The 24,541-nt window shown below is 32.9% G+C and overlaps 1 protein-coding gene across 3 annotated transcripts in view; it reads right to left on the bottom strand.

Moving 5' to 3' along the window:
* Positions 1-3,471, bottom strand: part of LOC111054367 (retinol dehydrogenase 12) — a 55,901-nt gene extending 52,430 nt beyond the window's left edge. For all 3 annotated transcript variants that reach the window (XM_022341384.2, XM_039432453.1, XM_022341386.2), the window contains exon 1: positions 3,312-3,471. The gene's annotated coding sequence lies outside the window, so the exon portion shown is untranslated. The remainder of the gene's footprint in view (positions 1-3,311) is intronic.
* Positions 3,472-24,541: the final 21,070 nt, after the last annotated feature.

The following is a 24,541-nucleotide window of genomic DNA, read 5'->3' as shown; positions in this document are numbered from 1 at the left end:
AGCCAGTTCATTCTTTTATTATAGTATAGATGATGCTAGAAGAGAATGATGTTAAAAGAAATAACAAGCGTGAGTGTGACAAAATGCTTAGAAGACCGCAAATTGGTGTGACATCCACATTACTCTCCAATGGTCGAAATACGAAATTCTTTCATGTCTTCTTGTTTTTATTGGTCGGACAAAAAGTAGTTTCGGTTAATTTTCTATACAGAAAAACTCAACGAAACAGCAACATAACATCGCCAGGAAGACAAGCTATTAGGCTATGTATCCGAAGTTTCAAAACATAAGTCATAATCGTATCCTTGAGGGTTTAAGTTACGTTACGTTATTATATACTTTACTAGACGTCAGGCTCGCTTCGCTCGCCATATCCGTCTAGCCAGGGGCTCCGCCCCCTGGATTGTCCAAAAATGAGATCAGCGGGCTCACTTCGCTCACCTGCATGTAGACCTCAGCGGAACCTCTGTACCGAATTTGAACGTATTATGTCAATTTGATCTCGAAAAACACCTGTTACTATATTGGCGTATCTTTGGCGAACAAAATTCTTTCACTTCAGTTAAACCTGTGTACTGATTTTTTTTAAATATATTTCCATCAATTATTGGAAAAGCTGAAGAAACGCAGAAAAGCTGAGAAAACGCTAATTTTGGCTAATTGGATAAATTGGTATTTAGGAGGTCCTGGATAAATGCATTTCAATCTTCAACTTGGTGCCAACCTAACAAAGTCAACTCAACTTAATGCCAACCTGACAAAATTTTTAATTTAGTTACTATAACAACTGTTTCGAAGAGGTACTCTCTCTAGATTATAGTTCTATATTAACATATGGTATGGACATTTCAATTATTATAATTTTAAGATATTGGAATAAGAAGAATATACATGCTAAAAGAACTTTAAACCCTTAAAAACCACCCTTAGAGTTGAAATATCGCCAAAAGATTTCTTAGTGCGCCTGTAAAGGGCCAACTGAACATACCTACCAAATTTGAACGTTTTTGGTCAGGTAGATTTTTAGTTCTGCGAGTGAGTGAGTCAGTCAGTCAGTCAGTGAGTGCCATTTCGCTTATATATATATATATTATATATATATATATATAATATATATATATATATATAAAGTCGATAACATTATAGCAATAACTATGCGATACTGTGAAATAGAGTATCAAAAAGTTGTAAGTAGGCTTTTGTTTTATTTTTATTCGATTATATTTATGAGGGAGCTATTTTTCAAACATGCCGTCATAAGAAAAATGAATTTTCTCATAAATTTATAAATATTCATTACGTAAAACTTCACAGTAATATTCACGTTGGTTGTGAACTATTATGAAGTACGGTAATAGTTTATAATAATAAGCTCCTTATTGTATCAAATTTTGATGAAATTCATCTATTAGACCTAATTGATTCACATCATTCATTTTTTAATACTTTGTTAAATGGAATTCAAATAATTGATTTTTTTATTGATCAGGATAGATAAATATTGCAGTGAGTTTGTTAATTGGATTGAAATAAGATGAGAGTTGTAACTTGGATATTCAAGTATCAAGAAACCCCCTCAAATGAATATTTGCACGAAATATAGGACGAGAGCCGCTTGGACTATGAATTCACTCAACCCTTTCACTGATCTATTAACCATAAACAGAGTTTTAGAGTAACTATTAAACAGAGTTCTTTATTTGGACAAGCATTTTTTCTCTTGCGTCTTGGAAGAGATAAAAAGAAATCATTTCGAATTCTTTTGTCATGATGAAAATAATTTTTAAAGTAGACACGAGAGTTTGAGCCTTACTGTTCTGAATAACTTCCAACGATGCAGTTCTGTTATCAATTACGATGCATGCCCATAATAGTAACAATTCCATACATGATCACTCGATCAATTCATTTCAGTAGCATTCAAATCATCCGGTTATTGACTCCAATATTGCCATCTCTATTCTCTTCTATTATCTATTTTGAAGTAGTCAACAAAATGTTATACGGTTCATGTCTATTAAAACCACTTTACTATCTACATAACTATCAGTTTCGTATATTTTAGTTCATTTTATCAATGACGATCATATACATAATATTAGTTGTTGACAGTTATACTAGTTAATGATGTAGAAAAACTTTTTTTTAAATGGGGCCTACTCTTGCGTGATTTTTTTTTGCTAAAAGTTTATATACGTACCGTACATTTAGCCTAGTAATATCGAATTGCCTCTGGCTCAGAGTATTTTTATTATGATATTGTATGTATATTTTTATCCTAAAATCATCTGAGTTATTTATTTTATTATTTATAAATTTATTTTCTCCAGCTTATTTTTATTAAAGAGATACATCACTAAATATATTTCTGTCAAGGGTTTGATATTCCATTTCCTCTTGTTTTATTTTCGATTATTTAACTTATGCGTTTCTAAATTAATAAATAATGTCACATTACTGAAGAGCATTATGGTTACTGATACTAACAATAACTATTCATATTCAACTACAACAATCATTGAGAAGATTAAAAGATTGAATGAGATTCAAATACATAAATAATATCAATCCTGTAAATGTTTCTAGCCTCTCAAATATTAAGTAGTATTAACGTAAATATTACTAGTTGAAGTTATTTAGCTAGGTTTTTCTTGGCACAGATTTTTACGGTATCCTCTATTCAAAAAAAAAACTAAAACTAAATTTATAAAAGGAATTTTGAGTCAAATGAATGATTGGGAGAAGTTCCTCGCCCAGCTAAATTTTGATGTATGGATCTCAGAAACCCCAATTGTAAATTAATTTTATGAATTGTTCAGTTTGAATTTCGTTTCGAAATCATATAATTAATATGTCCTATAATGTGTCATCCATATATGTCATATAATATGTCCCATAAAGACTGTATCCAAGATGTAAAATTATCACAACTAATTGAAGAGAACGTAATCAAATCCAGGACTGGAATAAAGAGAGCATATATTATCTTGTCTCTATTAATTTTATCCACAATAATTTATCCAGTGAGAGCGTGTTTCTAGTGCTTCAATTCTCACAAATAATAGTTGTCCAAAGGAAATTTGAATTTCAATTGAATATTGTCGTCTAATAGAATTCAAAAATCCTATTATCTAATAATAGAATACCGTCGCCTAAGAATCAAATTTTATGTCTAACGAATACTGTAATGTTACTACAACTAATATTCTCAACAAATATTAAAAACTCAACTTTATCTTGATCTACTCGTACACCAAATTAGTTTTACTATTGGCTACGATAATTATCAAACTATCATCTCTGCTACTTACCTAGTTGTTATAAGCGGAGCGTCGCGCGAAGACAATGTTTGAATAGTTACATTAACTCTTCTATGTTGCGGAGGCTGTTTTGCACCAGGAGGGGAGGAAAACACAAATTTCCCTGCTGCCGGGAAAACTCCCTCTACATCGCTGATAGATAGGTTATTCAGCAACAGTATTGGAATTTCTATTAATATTATTGTTCTAGAGTAGGGATCTGATATAATCACTACTCTTGCCAAACTAGTTTCAAACATTGTCAGAGGCCTACTTTTCGATCTCTGTTGATTTCTGAAGTAGACACATAGATATACAGTGTGCTTAGCAATAAACAGTAGATTCTCCAAGACATCAACTTTAAGTTGTTACGATAACTTAATGAAACTCCTGAATCGCTTTATGGATTGTCGCTTGGGCCTACCAATAAGCTATTGCATTAAAAGATAATCAATTTACTCTCAAAAAAATCAATAGTAAAAATAGCGTGATGCCAAATTGCACCGACGACGGTAGGCCTACATATAGCTGGGCCGCTCGGATTACCAAATCGCTTTTTGAATAGGTGCAGAGTGAATTTTGGTAATATAGACGAAACTAGACTCTTGAAAAAACTAGAAACTTTGGCAAAACTATTTCCGCTATCCGAGCATAAACAGGAAACTGCGCTCAGAGTTCCATATTCGCGCTCTATGGTAGTACAAGATAGATTAGCTCCATTCAAAGCAGCATTATTTATACATAGGTACCCAAAACCCTTTTCCAAACTTATTAAGATTTTGCTTGAGCTGAACCTGTCCAAATAAATGTCATACCAGTAATTGAACCAATTCAATTTCAGTAATCATGCAATACTCATTTTATTTGACTGTAATGTAACAACTATTATATATTTTCTATTAATTATATATTTCAATAAAATTCAACCTTCAAGAATAATTCGCAAAATCAATTGCATGTTGTCACGTGGTATTTTACCACCACAAAATATTTTTGAAATGAACTATTGAACTTTAATAGAATTATAAAATGGAAAGGAAAGATAACCTAGTCAGCAAAGGACCACTCAAGTAAAATCGAATGTTGTTAGTGATAAAGAGTAATCGTATTATCTAAAGCGATAAGAAAAAACATGCATAATTGTAATTCAACAAAAATGAGGATCCATTGTGTGCCGAGCACTATTTTTAATTCAGGCCTTTTCCCAAGTTATAATAGTCAATTTAATACGCAATAGACTAGAGCCATTATTGTAAGTGAGTTAGCGAAATAAATTATTTTCTCTCTCTATTATGAATGGCCATGACTTCGAGTTTCCCATGATAGATATTTAAAAATTGTGGCTCCGAGTCGTCGAGGAATGTAGATTATGGAATTATCTCTAAAACTTAGCCTTCCTGTCGCGACATAAAGTGCAATAAGTTGGAAAACAGCAAGCATTGAAATTATAACAAACTACCGATTTTGCAGTTACTATTTGGTCCAAAGGCTCTAGAAGCCACGCGACGATTGGTCAAATTGATTCCCTTCGCCCAATAGGAGTCCTGTTTCTAAAAACAGTAGTGGGGATTCCCCAGTCGAGAGACCAGATTATGTTTCGGAGGACACTTTGCTAGGAGCACTACGAGAGTAAAGATGTAGTCATTATGTTTCGCCCTTTTTGGGCAGGTTTACAAGTTTATTTCATTAGTTAATGTTAATGTAGGAGCTAGTTTTATTTTTATTAAAGTTTAAATTTTCTAGTAGTGCCATGTCCTGAAAAGTTTAATTGTGTTTCTTCATCATGCACGAATAATTGTTTCTTCAAATAACTGCTAAAGTACGTAAAATAAGGTTAAAATATAATTTAGGGAATTTAATTGATTGAAACTTCCATAAGAGTTTTGTATTAACAAAGCCTGTTATTTTTCAAGTTAATAATATTGATTGAGAATAATCCTTTTGATTTTATTAGTGATGGAAGATCTTATAAATTTTTTCTAACAAGTATAGAAAGTTTTCAGTTACATTACATTTGAGTTATTGTTTCTGGAGATATATTATCGTAGAGTATTGCTGAAAGTCAGGAAGATAGCCTTTAAATTGGAATGAAATTTTTAAGATTATGTTCATATTGAGTTTATGACATTTTATAATTTATATTTTTCAGACTCTGTTTTCTTATGTCATTAAGGCTTTCGATTGATTTAGTAATTTTTTATGATAGAAATCTTAATAGACGAAGAAGAAAGTTTTTCTTTTCCATGAAATTAATATTAATGAATGTTCAAATTTTAATACTATTTAAATTATTTTCTATGTGTCTACTAATTTTATTTAATTGAAGGTAAAAACTATCTACAAGATGAATCTTATAGGCAAACATTATTTTTACCTTGAAGTGAAATTTTCAATATTTTTTTCTTTCATTGTGTTATAAAGTGTCTTGTTTTATTGGTGATAAATTCATAATTCTAGTTGATACTCGTTTTTGGACTTGTATTTGTAGGTAAATCAAATCATAAACTCTGGACTGTTCATTTTAAATTAAGGTTCTGAGCAGTTTTGGGCGAATGCCCGTTATTTACACTTGGATTGCGTCCTAAAGTTCATAAATAATAAATAAAATAAATGTTGGCTAGCGCACAAGTTTCCAACAATACTAGCCGAGCTACTATATGAAAAATTATATTTGATTTCGCAAACCAAACGAAAAATATCATATAAGTTAGCATCATTTCAATCTGAATTATTCCTTTTCTAAGAGTATTATATCAATTTATATAAAAGTTAACATCATAATTAATGAAGTATTCATTTTCTAAAAGCATTATATTAATTTATTATGGGTGTTTTCATGAATGTTGCATTGTATATTAATGACACTCAGGCAAGTAAATTGTTTTAAATCTGTTAAATTTTGAGAATGAAATCAGAACGTCAAGATAAAATCTAAATTGAATAACTGAATAAACTCCTGTTTTAGCTTTTGATGAATTGTAGGAAGAGTTAGAAATTAATGCTGTAATACATTTATTTACAGCGGTTCATGTGTGTCCCCAAACCAACTTCATGTACTACCACCACTTTGGTTCCGCAATTTCATGTAACACCGCTTCAAGACACCCTTTCAGACGACAGGTCTAGGGACATAAGAGGACGTCGCCGTCAAGCCAAATTCAACCGGTAAAGGTTCACCGCCAAAAACAAGGTACTGTAACCCCGACGATAAAGCAACATACAGACCAACAAAAGTGCAGTGTAGTGAAACAAAGGTTCATTCGAGAATGTCAATCAAAAGTGGGGTTTCAAAATTATTATGAAATGGGTTATATGGGTTACTATCGACGAAACTTGGGTTCAACGGGCTTTTCTTTCTTGAGTAATTCCATGTTGAAATTAACTTGTTATTTGATGACTGATATTGTTGGTTTTGTGATGTATTGCTATCTAATCGGGGATAGTAATGCGCCCCCGAATCAGATGAAGAATGTCACCAAAGTAACATGAATTGTTGTTTCTGTTGTTCGATATTAGTTGCCAATTTTTATTGAAGCTGTTTGTATTTTTCAATTATTTCAAATTGTAGTGTTATTCTATAGTATAAACCTATTAAATCAGGCATGGCAAGATTAATTGAAGTTTTCTTGACTCTAGCCCGTTCACCTGCATGAATTAGGTATAGACTCAGGTATTTTCTAGATGTGTCGGCCTATTTCTAAATTCTAAATTTTATTCAAAATTGTCTTCTTCATCATCTTTTAAAAGGTCAGGCACACAACTGCGCCACTCTGCTGAATGTTTAGCGAAAGGCACACAACTGCGCAGACTCTGCTACAGAGCATTTTATATCTCTGAAATACAAATTTTAAAAATAAAATCAAATTTTCTAACTCTTTCTAATTAGTTAAGATTAATTTTTTCTGAGTCGATACTAAATAATTCATTCTGTGAACGTGTTAACTGTCAATATTTTGGGTTTGGAGTTGAATGAATAATTTATTGTTACTACTCCAATTTTTCTGAAGTTTTAATAATTGTAGATGAAACAGGAAAGTTTTTCAGTTATGTTAACCATTAAAATGAAAATCTTTTGAAGTGCTTAAAGATAAAGTTAGGTATCATTTAAGCTCAAGTTGAAAGTATTCTAAAACTTCTTATTGAAATTGATTATTGACAAATTAAAGGTTTAACGGTAGAATAAAAATTAGTAGAAGAAACTAGCATAGGTGAAAAACAACTGATTCTAAGTGCTGAATAAAATTTTTTGCATTCTGTAATTCCGTTAATGATGATAGAAATTATTGTAATGTCAACGTACGTATTCTGGTCTCACGTATGGTAGTTGAATATCAGTATAGTAGTAGTGAAAGTGAATATTGAGATTTTAAAGGTCAACCCAAGTAAATTAGGAAAATTCGGAAACTATTATGGGAGAATGTTTGAGGAAAATAGGAATTTTTTTTTTGATAAGTTTAGGTAGATCGAAGGTAATCAGAGAATAAATAGGAAACTGTTTTATTAGTTATTGTTGATATGTAGTTTTGAAAAGTTGATGAGTAGTTTTGGCCTTGAGATGTTTAAACTAAATAATTGGGTATTGTAGATTAAAGTTGAAATGATAATCAAATCCTTGGGAATTTGCATGAAAATAAGTTGATTCAGATGAGGTTGTTAAGTCCCTTTATCAGTAATGTTTATTCTCGAAAAGGTGAATCAGTTTTATTATTGGAAATATTTTTTTTAGGTGTGATTTTTGCGGTAGGCATGCGTAGTGATAGTGTAAAGATCCGTTGTGTTGATGACGTTTCCTGTAGGCTGTGGGGAATTTTTTTGTTTAGTTGAGACTCAAGATTTAGAGGAGGACACGGGGATGTCCTGCCTGTGTGTGTTGTTGTTGAATTTAGGTAATCGGCGCGAGTGTGGGTCCGTGTCCAGAGAGAACGGAGCACTGCCCGAAAGTTGTCCATGTAACAAATCAAGGAATTAGCTGTGACTAATCTTGCAAATTTGTATGGTGGAATTGTATAATTTTAGCGAAAGGCACCGAAGATGGTGTGAGCTAAGATTTTTTTGTATCTAGTAAACGGTCTGGTTCATTCGAGAGTTATGGGGCTCGTCAGTAGAATAACGTAAACCGAAATCTAGAATATTTAGTGAGTCTTCGTAGTGATTGTAAGGAAAACAATCAGCATAGGGAAGCCCAGTCAAAAGGTTCGTTAATGTTTGGTAGGAAAGTCAGCCGCAAAAACACAAGTAATAATTGGTAAAAAAAAGAGGTATTATTGAGTTTAAAGTTGCTTAGAAATTTGGTATGGTAACGAAAATTGAAAGTTTTAGACAATGAATATTTAAAGTGATTAGTTAAGGTATACAAATAAAATAACAGAGAAACTTTTTCAAGTACCCAGGTAATGTTAAAATGGTTATCAGTGAAAGTAGAAATAAATATTGGAACAATACTTGACGAGTTAAATTAAAATAAAATTAACAGTGAAATTCTTCTAGTTGAATTTGAAATGAAAAGGGAAAATCTCTTGAGTTAAGCATGAGTTTAAATTATTCTGTAGTTGAGAGTTGAAAGGTTGATTGGGGATATGAAAGTAGAAATATGTAGGAAAATTCGTGTCAAAAGGAAATAGAATTTTTTTGGGAAAATTAAATTAAAGTAATTAACAGTATAGTAGAAATCTTACTTTGGCCAGTAAAGTCTAGTTCAAAGGAAAACGGAGAAGGAAGAGTGAGAGAGTTTTCCATGTGAATAAGTTGAGATATTTTATGATCTAGTAGAGTAATTGAAACTAGTTGGATATGAATTTTATAGTTGAGGAATAATTATGTGAGGCTCCAGTAAGGTTGAAAATGTCAGTGAACTTGAGAATCAGTAATAGTGTATTAGTAGCCTATTAATGTGTTAGTGTACTGGTAAATTCAATAATGTTGATAATCAGAAGTCAAGCAGTAGCAGTCCAATGCTAAGATAGCTATTCCATCTGAATTTTCATATTATTAAATCATGCCTTGAGAATTATTCTTCCAGTGTTTAGAGAAAATGTCACGTACTTTGAGTTTGCAATAAATAATAGCCTGGCACTCGATCATAGTTTTGTTTTGACTAGCGTTCTGTGATAGAGATATTTACCGTATTTGTTATAAGGATTCATTACGGGTTCATGAAGGGTTTATTAGTCAAAGATTTTGTTACGTGCCAATAATGTATATAGAAGAAATTCCGGAATGTAAATAACTTGCGCAACTAGATTAGTCATTAAATTATGTTATTAACTTCGTAATATTAAATATATTTAGGTAGGTGAATTAGGTTTAATTTTATTTCATGCACGGCTGCATACTCGCGGTAAATGAAATGATTAAACAGTTTTCTCACGGTAGTAGATATTGATTGTTTGGCAAATCGGGTGATTATCAATTTTTGAAGTTATCAACAGTCATATTATCCTATGTGACAATATATGTACGTGATGTCTCTAATAATAATATAAGTTATTTAGCATAAGACGATTTATCATAATATTCTATACTATACACATTTTCAATAGCTTAATAGCCTACTCATCCATTCATAGTTAAGAATTATACATTTACCTAGTTAGGAGTTAGTACACATAGATAAAATATATTCTCATTCATAAAATAATAAGGATAATGTCTAAGGCCTCATATTTTATATTCTATTCGCTTTATATTTCATATTATTTTGTTGATATCCCTATTCTTTATTAGTTTACCTTCCGTGATTAATATAATTATAATCTTATCATAGGTTTATTCAGTTCAACTGATTCCGTTTTAGTTCACTTTAATACAATTCAGTGATAGAGATTTCCTGCTGGAATACAATAATGGATAGAAAATTTTCGTATCTACGGAATGTACATCAAGCGTGTGTCATTGCTCTCCGATGGCTCGCTAGCGTTGCAGTTTCAACCATTATTATCTTTGAATCGTAGACTATGTAGAATAGTATTGCCTACTGAATTGCTTTATATTGTTAAAAATATGTTGCACTCTCAACTCTATAGTAATGATAGTTAGATTTCAATACATTCAGCTGAGTGAAAAAGTTTCATCCTTTACTATTATGATCAACATACTTCATATTTTACAACAGCAGAGTAGCATAGAACCAATTAAAACTATGATGTCTTTTAAACGTTTTCCCATGTTAGAGTTTGCCAAGAAAATAACCAGGGACTCAATAAAGTGATTGAAGTATTCAAGATTATTATACTCGGTCCATCTTTAGTGCCTACTTAAAAAGTGGACACGCCCATATTGTTTTGTCCTGACTCTTGTCACAGTTTTAAGGACTCTTGCCACAAATCTCTATTAGTTATACATTCTGCTGAATTTCGGAATGATGAAAGAGATTTCTTTTGAAGAGGGCCCGCTTCAAATTGGATCCTACTATCAATCCAGAAATTTGACTCTCCAAATCATACAGAATGCCTCTATGGTAACATATCCTGATTAGATTTCTTTTTGCGTGTTTCACACAGTAAGGAAGGGGAGTGTGCCGAGCACTATTTTTTATTCAGGCCTTTTCCCAAGTTATAATAGTAAATTTAATACGCAATAGACTAGAGCCATTATTGTGAGTTAGCGAAATAAATTATTTTCTCTCTCTATTATGAACGGCCATGACTTCGAGTTTCCCATGATAGATATTTAAAAATTGTGGCTCCGAGTCGTCGAGGAATGTAGATTATGGAATTATCTCTAAAACTTAGCCTTCCTGTCGCGACATAAAGTGCGATAAGTTGGAAAACAGCAAGCATTGAAATTATAACAAACTACCGATTTTGCAGTTACTATTGGTCCAAAGGCTCTAGAAGCCACGCGACGATTGGTCAAATTGATTCCCTTTGCCCAATAGGAGACCTGTTTCTAAAGACAGTAGTGGGGACTCCCCAGTCGAGAGACCAGATTACGTTTCGGAGGACACTTTGCTAGGAGCACAACGAGAGTAAAGATGTAGTCATTATGTTTCACCCTTTTTGGGCAGGTTTACAAGTTTATTTCATTAGTTAATGTTAATGTAGGAGCTAGTTTTATTTTTATTAAAGTTTAAATTTTCTAGTAGTGCCATGTCCTGAAAAGTTTAATTGTGTTTCTTCATCATGTACGAATAATTGTCTCTTCAAATAACCGCTAAGGTACGTAAAATAAGGTTAAAATATAATTTAGGGAATTTAATTGATTGAAACTTCCATAAGAGTTTTGTATTAACAAAGCCTGTTATTTTTCAAGTTAATAATATTGATTGAGAATAATCCTTTTGATTTTATTAGTGATGGAAGATTCTTATAAATTTTTTCTAACAAAGTATAGAAAGTTTTCAGTTACATTACATTTGAGTTATTGTTTCTGGAGATATATTATCGTAGAGTATTGCTGAAAGTCAGGAAGATAGCCTTTAAATTGGAATGAAATTTTTAAGATTATGTTCATATTGAGTTTATGACATTTTATAATTTATATTTTTCAGACTCTGTTTTCTTATGTCATTAAGGCTTTCGATTGATTTAGTAAATTTTTTATGATAGAAATCTTAATAGACGAAGAAGAAAGTTTTTCTTTTCCATGAAATTAATATTAATGAATGTTCAAATTTTAATACTATTTAAATTATTTTCTATGTGTCTACTAATTTTATTTAATTGAAGGTAAAAACTATCTACAAGATGAATCTTATAAGGCAAACATTATTTTTACCTTGAAGTGAAATTTTCAATATTTTTTTCTTTCATTGTGTTATAAAGTGTCTTGTTTTATTTGGTGATAAATTCATAATTCTAGTTGATACTCGTTTTTGGACTTGTATTTGTAGGTAAATCAAATCATAAACTCTGGACTGTTCATTTTAAATTAAGGTTCTGAGCAGTTTTGGGCGAATGCCCGTTATTTACACTTGGATTGCGTCCTAAAGTTCATAAATAATAAATAAAATAAATGTTGGCTAGCGCACAAGTTTCCAACAATACTAGCCGAGCTACTATATGAAAAATTATATTTGATTTCGCAAACCAAACGAAAAATATCATATAAGTTAGCATCATTTCAATCTGAATTATTCCTTTTCTAAGAGTATTATATCAATTTATATAAAAGTTAACATCATAATTAATGAAGTATTCATTTTCTAAAAGCATTATATTAATTTATTATGGGTGTTTTCATGAATGTTGCATTGTATATTAATGACACTCAGGCAAGTAAATTTGTTTTAAATCTGTTAAATTTTGAGAATGAAATCAGAACGTCAAGATAAAATCTAAATTGAATAACTGAATAAACTCCTGTTTTAGCTTTTGATGAATTGTAGGAAGAGTTAGAAATTAATGCTGTAATACATTTATTTACAGCGGTTCATGTGTGTCCCCAAACCAACTTCATGTACTACCACCACTTTGGTTCCGCAATTTCATGTAACACCGCTTCAAGACACCCGTTCAGACGACAGGTCTAGGGACGTAAGAGGACGTCGCCGTCAAGCCAAATTCAACCGGTAAAGGTTCACCGCCAAAAACAAGGTACTGTAACCCCGACGATAAAGCAACATACAGACCAACAAAAGTGCAGTGTAGTGAAACAAAGGTTCATTCGAGAATGTCAATCAAAAGTGGGGTTTCAAAATTATTATGAAATGGGTTATATGGGTTACTATCGACGAAACTTGGGTTCAACGGGCTTTTCTTTCTTGAGTAATTCCATGTTGAAATTAACTTGTTATTTGATGACTGATATTGTTTGGTTTTGTGATGTATTGCTATCTAATCGGGGATAGTAATGCGCCCCCGAATCAGATGAAGAATGTCACCAAAGTAACATGAAATTGTTGTTTCTGTTGTTCGATATTAGTTGCCAATTTTTATTGAAGCTGTTTGTATTTTTCAATCATTTCAAATTGTAGTGTTATTCTATAGTATAAACCTATTAAATCAGGCATGGCAAGATTAATTGAAGTTTTCTTGACTCTAGCCCGTTCACCTGCATGAATTAGGTATAGACTCAGGTATTTTCTAGATGTGTCGGCCTATTTCTAAATTCTAAATTTTATTCAAAATTGTCTTCTTCATCATCTTTTAAAAGGTCAGGCACACAACTGCGCCACTCTGCTGAATGTTTAGCGAAAGGCACACAACTGCGCAGACTCTGCTACAGAGCATTTTATATCTCTGAAATACAAATTTTAAAAATAAAATCAAATTTTCTAACTCTTTCTAATTAGTTAAGATTAATTTTTTCTGAGTCGATACTAAATAATTCATTCTGTGAACGTGTTAACTGTCAATATTTTGGGTTTGGAGTTGAATGAATAATTTATTGTTACTACTCCAATTTTTCTGAAGTTTTAATAATTGTAGATGAAACAGGAAAGTTTTTCAGTTATGTTAAACCATTAAAATGAAAATCTTTTGAAGTGCTTAAAGATAAAGTTAGGTATCATTTAAGCTCAAGTTGAAAGTATTCTAAAACTTCTTATTGAAATTGATTATTGACAAATTAAAGGTTTAACGGTAGAATAAAAATTAGTAGAAGAAACTAGCATAGGTGAAAAACAACTGATTCTAAGTGCTGAATAAAATTTTTTGCATTCTGTAATTCCGTTAATGATGATAGAAATTATTGTAATGTCAACGTACGTATTCTGGTCTCACGTATGGTAGTTGAATATCAGTATAGTAGTAGTGAAAGTGAATATTGAGATTTTAAAGGTCAACCCAAGTAAATTGGGAAAATTCGGAAATTATTATGGGAGAATGTTTGAGGAAAATAGGAATTTTTTTTTTGATAAGTTTAGGTAGATCGAAGGTAATCAGAGAATAAATAGGAAACTGTTTTATTAGTTATTGTTGATATGTAGTTTTGAAAAGTTGATGAGTAGTTTTGGCCTTGAGATGTTTAAACTAAATAATTGGGTATTGTAGATTAAAGTTGAAACGATAATCAAATCCTTGGGAATTTGCATGAAAATAAGTTGATTCAGATGAGGTTGTTAAGTCCCTTTATCAGTAATGTTTATTCTCGAAAAGGTGAATCAGTTTTATTATTGGAAATATTTTTTTTAGGTGTGATTTTTGCGGTAGGCATGCGTAGTGATAGTGTAAAGATCCATTGTGTTGATGACGTTTCCTGTAGGCTGTGGGGAATTTTTTTGTTTAGTTGAGACTCAAGATTTAGAGGAGGACACGGGGATGTCCTGCCTGTGTGTGTTGTTGTTGAATTTAGGTAATCGGCGCGAGTGTGGGTCTGTGTCCAGAGAGAACGGAGCACTGCCCGAAAGTTGTCCATGTAACAAATCAAGGAATTAGCTGTGACTAATCTTGCAAATTTGTACGGTGGAATTGTATAATTTTAGCGAAAGGCACCGAAGATGGTGTGAGCTAAGATTTTTTTGTATCTAGTAAACGGTCTGGTTCATTCGAGAGTTATGGGGCTCGTCAGTAGAATAACGTAAACCGAAATCTAGAATATTTAGTGAGTCTTCTTAGTGATTGTAAGGAAAACAATCAGCGTAGGGAAGCCCAGTCAAAAGGTTCGTTAATGTTTGGTAGGAAAGTCAGCCGCAAAAACACAAGTAATAATTGGTAAAAAAAAGAGGTATTATTGAGTTTAAAGTTGCTTAGAAATTTGGTATGGTAACGAAAATTGAAAGTTTTAGTCAATGAATATTTAAAGTGATTAGTTAAGGTATACAAATAAAATAACAGAGAAACTTTTTCGAGTACCCAGGTAATGTTAAAATGGTTATCAGTGAAAGTAGAAATAAATATTGGAACAATACTTGACGAGTTAAATTAAAATAAAATTAACAGTGGAATTCTTCTAGTTGAATTTGAAATGAAAAGGGAAAATCTCTTGAGTTAAGCATGAGTTTAAATTATTCTGTAGTTGAGAGTTGAAAGGTTGATTGGGGATATGAAAGTAGAAATATGTAGGAAAATTCGTGTCAAAAGGAAATAGAATTTTTTTGGAAAATTAAATTAAAGTAATTAACAGTATAGTAGAAATCTTACTTTGGCCAGTAAAGTCTAGTTCAAAGGAAAACGGAGAAGGAAGAGTGAGAGAGTTTTCCATGTGAATAAGTTGAGATATTTTAAGATCTAGTAGAGTAATTGAAACTAGTTGGATATGAATTTTATAGTTGAGGAATAATTATGTGAGGCTCCAGTAAGGTTGAAAATGTCAGTGAACTTGAGAATCAGTAATAGTGTATTAGTAGCCTATTAATGTGTTAGTGTACTGGTAAATTCAATAATGTTGATAATCAGAAGTCAAGCAGTAGCAGTCCAATGCTAAGATAGCTATTCCATCTGAATTTTCATATTATTAAATCATGCCTTGAGAATTATTCTTCCAGTGTTTAGAGAAAATGTCACGTACTTTGAGTTTGCAATAAATAATAGCCTGGCACTCGATCATAGTTTTGTTTTGACTAGCGTTCTGTGATAGAGATATTTACCGTATTTGTTATAAGGATTCATTACGGGTTCATGAAGGGTTTATTAGTCAAAGATTTTGTTACGTGCCAATAATGTATATAGAAGAAATTCCGGAATGTAAATAACTTGCGCAACTAGATTAGTCATTAAATTATGTTATTAACTTCGTAATATTAAATATATTTAGGTAGGTGAATTAGGTTTAATTTTATTTCATGCACGGCTGCATACTCGCGGTAAATGAAATGATTAAACAGTTTTCTCACGGTAGTAGATAATTGATTGTTTGGCAAATCGGGTGATTATCAATTTTTGAAGTTATCAACAGTCATATTATCCTATGTGACAATATATGTACGTGATGTCTCTAATAATAATAATAAGTTATTTAGCATAAGACGATTTATCATAATATTCTATACTATACACATTTTCAATAGCTTAATAGCCTACTCATCCATTCATAGTTAAGAATTATACATTTACCTAGTTAGGAGTTAGTACACATAGATAAAATATATTCTCATTCATAAAATAATAAGGATAATGTCTAAGGCCTCATATTTTATATTCTATTCGCTTTATATTTCATATTATTTTGTTGATATCCCTATTCTTTATTAGTTTACCTTCCGTGATAATATAATTATAATCTTATCATAGGTTTATTCAGTTCAACTGATTCCGTTTTAGTTCACTTTAATACAATTCAGTGATAGAGATTTCCTGCTGGAATACAATAATGGATAGAAAATTTCGTATCTACGGAATGTACATCAAGCGTGTGTCATTGCTCTCCGATGGCTCGCTAGCGTTGCAGTTTCAACCATTATTATCTTTGAATCGTAGACTATGTAGAATAGTATTGCCTACTGAATTGCTTTATATTGTTAAAAATATGTTGCACTCTCAACTCTATAGTAATGATAGTTAGATTTCAATACATTCAGCTGAGTGAAAAAGTTTCATCCTTTACTATTATGATCAACATACTTCATATTTTACAACAGCAGAGTAACATAGAACCAATTAAAACTATGATGTCTTTTAAACGTTTTCCCATGTTAGAGTTTGCCAAGAAAATAACCAGGGACTCAATAAAGTGATTGAAGTATTCAAGATTATTATACTCGGTCCATCTTTAGTGCCTACTTAAAAAGTGGACACGCCCATATTGTTTTGTCCTGACTCTTGTCACAGTTTTAAGGACTCTTGCCACAAATCTCTATTAGTTATACATTCTGCTGAATTTCGGAATGATGAAAGAGATTTCTTTTGAAGAGGGCCCGCTTCAAATTGGATCCTACTATCAATCCAGAAATTTGACTCTCCAAATCATACAGAATGCCTCTATGGTAACATATCCTGATTAGATTTCTTTTTGCGTGTTTCACACAGTAAGGAAGGGGAGTGTGCCGAGCACTATTTTTTATTCAGGCCTTTTCCCAAGTTATAATAGTAAATTTAATACGCAATAGACTAGAGCCATTATTGTGAGTTAGCGAAATAAATTATTTTCTCTCTCTATTATGAACGGCCATGACTTCAAGTTTCCCATGATAGATATTTAAAAATTGTGGCTCCGAGTCGTCGAGGAATGTAGATTATGGAATTATCTCTAAAACTTAGCCTTCCTGTCGCGACATAAAGTGCGATAAGTTGGAAAACAGCAAGCATTGAAATTATAACAAACTACCGATTTTGCAGTTACTATTTGGTCCAAAGGCTCTAGAAGCCACGCGACGATTGGTCAAATTGATTCCCTTTGCCCAATAGGAGACCTGTTTCTAAAGACAGTAGTGGGGACTCCCCAGTCGAGAGACCAGATTACGTTTCGGAGGACACTTTGCTAGGAGCACAACGAGAGTAAAGATGTAGTCATTATGTTTCGCCCTTTTTGGGCAGGTTTACAAGTTTATTTCATTAGTTAATGTTAATGTAGGAGCTAGTTTTATTTTTATTAAAGTTTAAATTTTCTAGTAGTGCCATGTCCTGAAAAGTTTAATTGTGTTTCTTCATCATGTACGAATAATTGTCTCTTCAAATAACCGCTAAGGTACGTAAAATAAGGTTAAAATATAATTTAGGGAATTTAATTGATTGAAACTTCCATAAGAGTTTTGTATTAACAAAGCCTGTTATTTTTCAAGTTAATAATATTGATTGAGAATAATCCTTTTGATTTTATTAGTGATGGAAGATTCTTATAAATTTTTTCTAACAAAGTATAGAAAGTTTTCAGTTACATTACATTTGAGTTATTGTTTCTGGAGATATATTATCGTAGAGTATTGCTGAAAGTCAGGAAGATAGCCTTTAAATTGGAATGAAATTTTTAAGATTATGTTCATATTGAGTTTATGACATTTTATAATTTATATTTTTCAGACTCTGTTTTCTTATGTCATTAAGGCTTTCGAATGATTTAGTAAATTTTTTATGATAGAAATCTTAATAGACGAAGAAGAAAGTTTTTCTTTTCCATGAAATTAATATTAATGAATGTTCAAATTTTAATACTATTTAAATTATTTTCTATGTGACTACTAATTTTATTTAATTGAAGGTAAAAACTATCTACAAGATGAATCTTATAAGGCAAACATTATTTTTACCTTAAAGTGAAATTTTCAATATTTTTTTCTTTTATTGTGTTATAAAGTGTCTTGTTTTATTTGGTGATAAATTCATAATTCTAGTTGATACTCGTTTTTGGACTTGTATTTGTAGGTAAATCAAATCATAAACTCTGGACTGTTCATTTTAAATTAAGGTTCTGAGCAGTTTTGGGCGAATGCCCGTTATTTACACTTGGATTGTGTCCTAAAGTTCATAAATAATAAATAAAATAAATGTTGGCTAGCGCACAAGTTTCCAACAATACTAGCCGAGCTACTATATGAAAAATTATATTTGATTTCGCAAACCAAACGAAAAATATCATATAAGTTAGCATCATTTCAATCTGAATTATTCCTTTTCTAAGAGTATTATATCAATTTATATAAAAGTTAACATCATAATTAATGAAGTATTCATTTTCTAAAAGCATTATATTAATTTATTATGGGTGTTTTCATAAATGTTGCATTATATTAATGACACTCTGGCAAGTAAATTTGTTTTAAATCTGTTAAATTTTGAGAATGAAATCAGAACGTCAAGATAAAATCTAAATTGAATAACAGAATAAACTCCTTTTTTAGCTTTTGATGAATTGTAGGAAGAGTTAGAAATTAATGCTGTAATACATTTTGTTGAATTTCGCCTATTATTTTTTGTCCCAGTTCATTGCATTTGAATGTTTTGTCATTGGTTCCTTTGTACGACTGTCGTTGTCAGGCTTTGGCATCTTGAGTTGTCAGTCTACTTTGTTTGCGTTCGGTTTGTCTACTTCGCGCCATTTTGTTGAGGCTATTCAGCTTGGATAGCATCTTTTTCAAATTGTTATTCAGACAATTATTAATATGTAATTTGTGCTCAATTGTCCTTTTTTATTTTTAGTGAGTGTTTGGTACTCTTATTTCATTTATAATCTACAAATTTCTGGGTTTTCGTCATCTCCCGCCCGAAATGCTAGCTTCTCATTGGTCCAGATCAGTCGTTTTGGGGAGGAGTAGAATATTTTTTGGGGCGTAGTGAATGCTCTGGCGAGATTCACGGCGTCTCTTTTCGATCGAATCGTCCAGAATGTGAAATGCGTCTACTTCAACCAATTCTCTTTTGGCATATTTTTCTCTAATTATGTGAGAATCTACTCAAATTTTTATCACCAATGGGTGCTTAATTGTTCGTAATGTAACTGTACATATTTTTCGGCATCAATTAATTTTTTTCCAAGTAGCCTAGTTTGTCCAAAATTATGTGAACTCGTTTCGTCATGCTGCCAGCATTCAACCGGATAATGCTCCCAATATTCAACTTTAAATTCAACTACATCTTCATTCATCTCTAACTCCATCTTCAATGAACTCTTGAAAGTTTCTGATTCAGTGAGTGTACATTTCATTTCAATCTCATGACTTGTTTGCCTCCTTGGACTCAAGCTCCTCATCGGACCTTCGACTGTCTCGTCAAGGTTAGTTTAGCTTCCCCAGTGAACTAAACTCATTCATCTTATGCCTCTGATCACCCGCCCTAGGGCCAGAGCATTCTCACCTTCGATTGTCTACATATAGAAATCAAGGTCATTAATTTGTGTTGCCTCCATGGAACCAAATTTGTAACAGTAGCTTCCCCTGTGAACTCTGTGCTTTGCTTGCGCCTCACTGAATCATTACATTTAAAGTTTCATTCGCCTCAGCACAATATCGAACTACTTCAAGTCTCCGCCTCCCTGAGGTCATCATTTTCGCAGTCATCGCCCTGCCGTCGTCCTGTTTCTTCCTTCGAGGTCCTGTTCTTCGCAGCCACCGCCTGCTTCGCCTCCTCGAGGTCCTGGTCTTCGCAGCCACCGCCTGCTCTACCTTCCTTGAGGTCTTCATCATTGCAGTTGTCATTCTGTCCCGCAGAATCTCTGAAGAGTGCCTCCGCTAGCCTGTCGTTCTTAGCCCGCCACTAGACCATGGGGTCTTGTTCCTGAGTAGTTGTTCCTGCTCTTCAAATCTTTAAGCTAAGTACTTTGTCTCTTTTACATTTATTTTTGTCTTTGTCATTCTTTTATTGAGGTCATTCCATATTGTTTAAATTCGTGTTTAAATACATAATCTAAACACATTCTAAATCAACCTAAATCAATTTGCTTCCTTGTAGGTTAGGTTCCTTTAACTCCTAAACTAAACTTACAACTAAACATATTTTTTAATCTTGTCTTTCATTTGTTATTATTTTGTTACAATTGCCACACAAGGTGGATTCACATTTAATCTTGGCTAAGGCCTATTGGTACACTGAACCTTTCACATTTGTTAATGTAGATTTGAAACATTATCTCAGCATTGAGACATTCTTGATAGGTCAGCTTGTTCTGAAACTTGCTGCTTATCTAAATTTGTATTAATGTTCGGTTAATCAATTAATAGGCCTAATTCTTGTTTTGAATATTTACTTACCCCTTTTGCTTCTGAGCGTCAATTTGCTCCTTGTAAATCTTGTATCTTGTGCGTTAATGCTCCTTAGCATCATTCTTTTTAGATTAATAAATTTCCCTACATATTTTTGTGTTTTTGAATCTACTCAATCTAACATTAATTAATTACAAATTAGGCTAATTGATTGACAGTTCATTATTTTTTGTTCGATTGCTCCAGCAATCTCTTGTATGAAATTACATCACCCTGTCGGAAGGACAGACGTCAAAAAACAACACAAACTGCTAAATCAAAACTTTTTCTGTCAACTGAATTTACCGTTAATAAATTTAGCTACTTGGAATTTTATCTCGTTCTTTTTTACCATTTGTTTTCATTGTAATTTAAGTACATGGTCCGCACTCAACCAGTCGGTCCATTCTTATTTCTAATATTAGCTGCAACATTGCCTGAATCGCACCTAACAAGTCGATCAGCTCTGTCTTGGAAAATTCCAACATTAAGCTGTCGGTCACACTTGTCAGTTGACCATCGATCTTCAAGAATGAGTAATACTGATCTTCAAATTATTATGTAAGTTTCTTTTGGTGATATCAATAAATGATTAACACAATTTTTCTCAGATTCAATTTCTTTGTTATTCAAATACAATTTAATACAGTCCACTCTTTTAAGCTAACTTTACAGCTCAACTTCTCTCACCAAAAACTAGCATAATTTGGTCCTCCGGGCCGGATCTAAATCTGCGATCTATGGTTTTGTTTTGTGGGTGCCCCACTAGAAATCGTCTTTTTCTGAATGACCTCAGACCTATCTGATTTAAAGTTTCATTCGCCTCAGCACAATATCGAACTACTTCAAGTCTCCGCCTCCCTGAGGTCATCATTTTCGCAGTCATCGCCCTGCCGTCGTCCTGTTTCTTCCTTCGAGGTCCTGTTCTTCGCAGCCACCGCCTGCTTCGCCTCCTCGAGGTCCTGGTCTTCGCAGCCACCGCCTGCTCTACCTTCCTTGAGGTCTTCATCATTGCAGTTGTCATTCTGTCCCGCAGAATCTCTGAGAGTGCCTCCGCTAGCCTGTCGTTCTTAGCCCGCCACTAGACCATGGGGTCTTGTTCCTGAGTAGTTGTTCCTGCTCTTCAAATCTTTAAGCTAAGTACTTTGTCTCTTTTACATTTATTTTTGTCTTTGTCATTCTTTTATTGAGGTCATTCCATATTGTTTAAATTCGTGTTTAAATACATAATCTAAACACATTCTAAATCAACCTAAATCAATTTGCTTCCTTGTAGGTTAGGTTCCCTAAACTCCTAAACTAAACTTACAACTAAACATATTTTTTAATCTTGTCTTTCATTTGTTATTATTTTGTTACAATTGCCACACAAGGTGGATTCACATTTAATCTTGGCTAAGGCCTATTGGTACACTGAACCTTTCACATTTGTTAATGTAGATTTGAAACATTATCTCAGCGTTGAGACATTCTTGATAGGTCAGCTTGTTCTGAACTTGCCGCTTATCTAAATTTGTATTAATGTTCGGTTAATCATTAATAGGCCTAATTCTTGTTTTGAATATTTACTTACCCCTTTTGCTTCTGAGCGTCAATTTGCTCCTTGTAAATCTTGTATCTTGTGCGTTAATGCTCCTTAGCATCATTCTTTTTAGATTAATAAATTTCCCTACATATTTTTGTGTTTTTGAATCTACTCAATCTAACATTAATTAATTACAAATTAGGCTAATTGATTGACAGTTCATTATTTTTTGTTCGATTGCTCCAGCAATCTCTTGTATGAAATTACATCACCCTGTCGGAAGGACAGACGTCGAAAAACAACACAAACTGCTAAATCAAAACTTTTTCTGTCAACTGAATTTACCGTTAATAAATTTAGCTACTTGGAATTTTATCTCGTTCTTTTTTACCATTTGTTTTCATTGTAATTTAAGTACATGGTCCGCACTCAACCAGTCGGTCCATTCTTATTTCTAATATTAGCTGCAACATTGCCTGAATCGCACCTAACAAGTCGATCAGCTCTGTCTTGGAAAATTCCAACATTAAGCTGTCGGTCACACTTGTCAGTTGACCATCGATCTTCAAGAATGAGTAATACTGATCTTCAAATTATTATGTAAGTTTCTTTTGGTGATATCAATAAATGATTAACACAATTTTTCTCAGATTCAATTTCTTTGTTATTCAAATACAATTTAATACAGTCCACTCTTTTAAGCTAACTTTACAGCTCAACTTCTCTCACCAAAAACTAGCATAATTTGGTCCTCCGGGCCGGATCTAAATCTGCGATCTATGGTTTTGTTTTGTGGGTGCCCCACTAGAAATCGTCTTTTTCTGAATGACCTCAGATAGGTTAGGTTAATATACCCACACTGTAAGCGTTGCTTAGCGTCCTTTGTTTTATCATTGCAAGCGGTACACACTGTTTTGTACCATAATAACAATAGTTTTCAATTTTCAGTTTTTTCGAGGGGATACGTACTGGAACGTGAAATGGGTGTTGTATCATCCAGTTCCAGCTTCTTGCCGACACTGTAAGCCTGTGTTCGAGTCCCAGTTCTCTTGCGGCATTTAGAAAACCGCACACAGTCTCTGCGTCCTGCTGCTTGCGACGTGCACTCAATCAAGTGCATTTCCACTGGACTCCGTTCCTGGCATCGGCAAAGCGCAAGTCACATATTTTTATTATTGTTTTTCTGTTAAGACCATAAAAAATGTCTCAAAGCGATTCAGTAGAGTATCAGGAGATGGCTCCTGTGGGTTCTGTTGACAGACAATCTGTCCCGTGGACCACTGTTCAAACTCTCAACAGACACTTAAATCTGTTGAAGAAACAATTTCCTATTTGCGACATCACTTCTGATGAAGCTTATCATGAAATGACAATTCTCAAGTCTGAAATTCTCCATCTTAAATCTAAATTTGATGATGTAATTGACTCTCAAGAGGCAAACCAGCCTACCTTTGACTTTGAATTTTACCATGAAGTTAGAAGTAATTTCATGACTGTAATGTCTCAAATCAATTCTAAGATCTCTGCTTATGATCATCTATTATCAAAGCAGGATGCTGCAGCTCAAGCTGCCTCTATTCAAATTCAACCTAGTAGCACACATCGAGCATTCCATGCTCACCTACCCGATATTCCATTACCCACTTTTAATGGTAATTTCAGCCAATGGCTGCATTTCAAAACTTCTTTTACTAGCTTAGTAATTAAGAATGAGACTCTCGACAATAGTCTTAAATATCATTACTTGCGGCAAATGCTGACAGGGGAGGCACTCAACCAAATTGCAAATTCGCTGTCAGGAGATTTTGATCTCGCTTGGAAGCTTCTCACTCAGCGGTACGACAACTCATTGTTGATTGCTGAAACTCATTTAGCAGCGATTCTCAACCCTCCCAAGTTGGACACAAAGTCTGCTCAATCATGGCGGTCATTCATTGATCACCAGAAAACTAATATATTTGCACTCGAATCATTGACTTTACCAATTTCAGTGAAAGATTTAATTTTTTGTTCCTGACTGTGTCGAAATTCGACAACTTCACTCTTCGTGACTGGGAGAGATCCAATTCTTCGAAAGAGAAGATATCTCTTGATTCTGTGTGGGAATTCCTAGAAATTCAACACAAAATTTCACAAACAATTGCCTTCAATAACAGTAATAATGGTAATACCAACAATCAGCGGAGTACTTCCTCCAATCAAATTACGCAGAGCAAACCATCTTCTTAA

The sequence above is a fragment of the Nilaparvata lugens genome, chromosome 7 (assembly GCF_014356525.2).
Source record: "Nilaparvata lugens isolate BPH chromosome 7, ASM1435652v1, whole genome shotgun sequence".
In the NCBI taxonomy this organism is placed as follows: Eukaryota; Metazoa; Arthropoda; class Insecta; order Hemiptera; family Delphacidae; genus Nilaparvata; species Nilaparvata lugens.
This window is presented reverse-complemented; position numbering and strand designations above follow the sequence as displayed.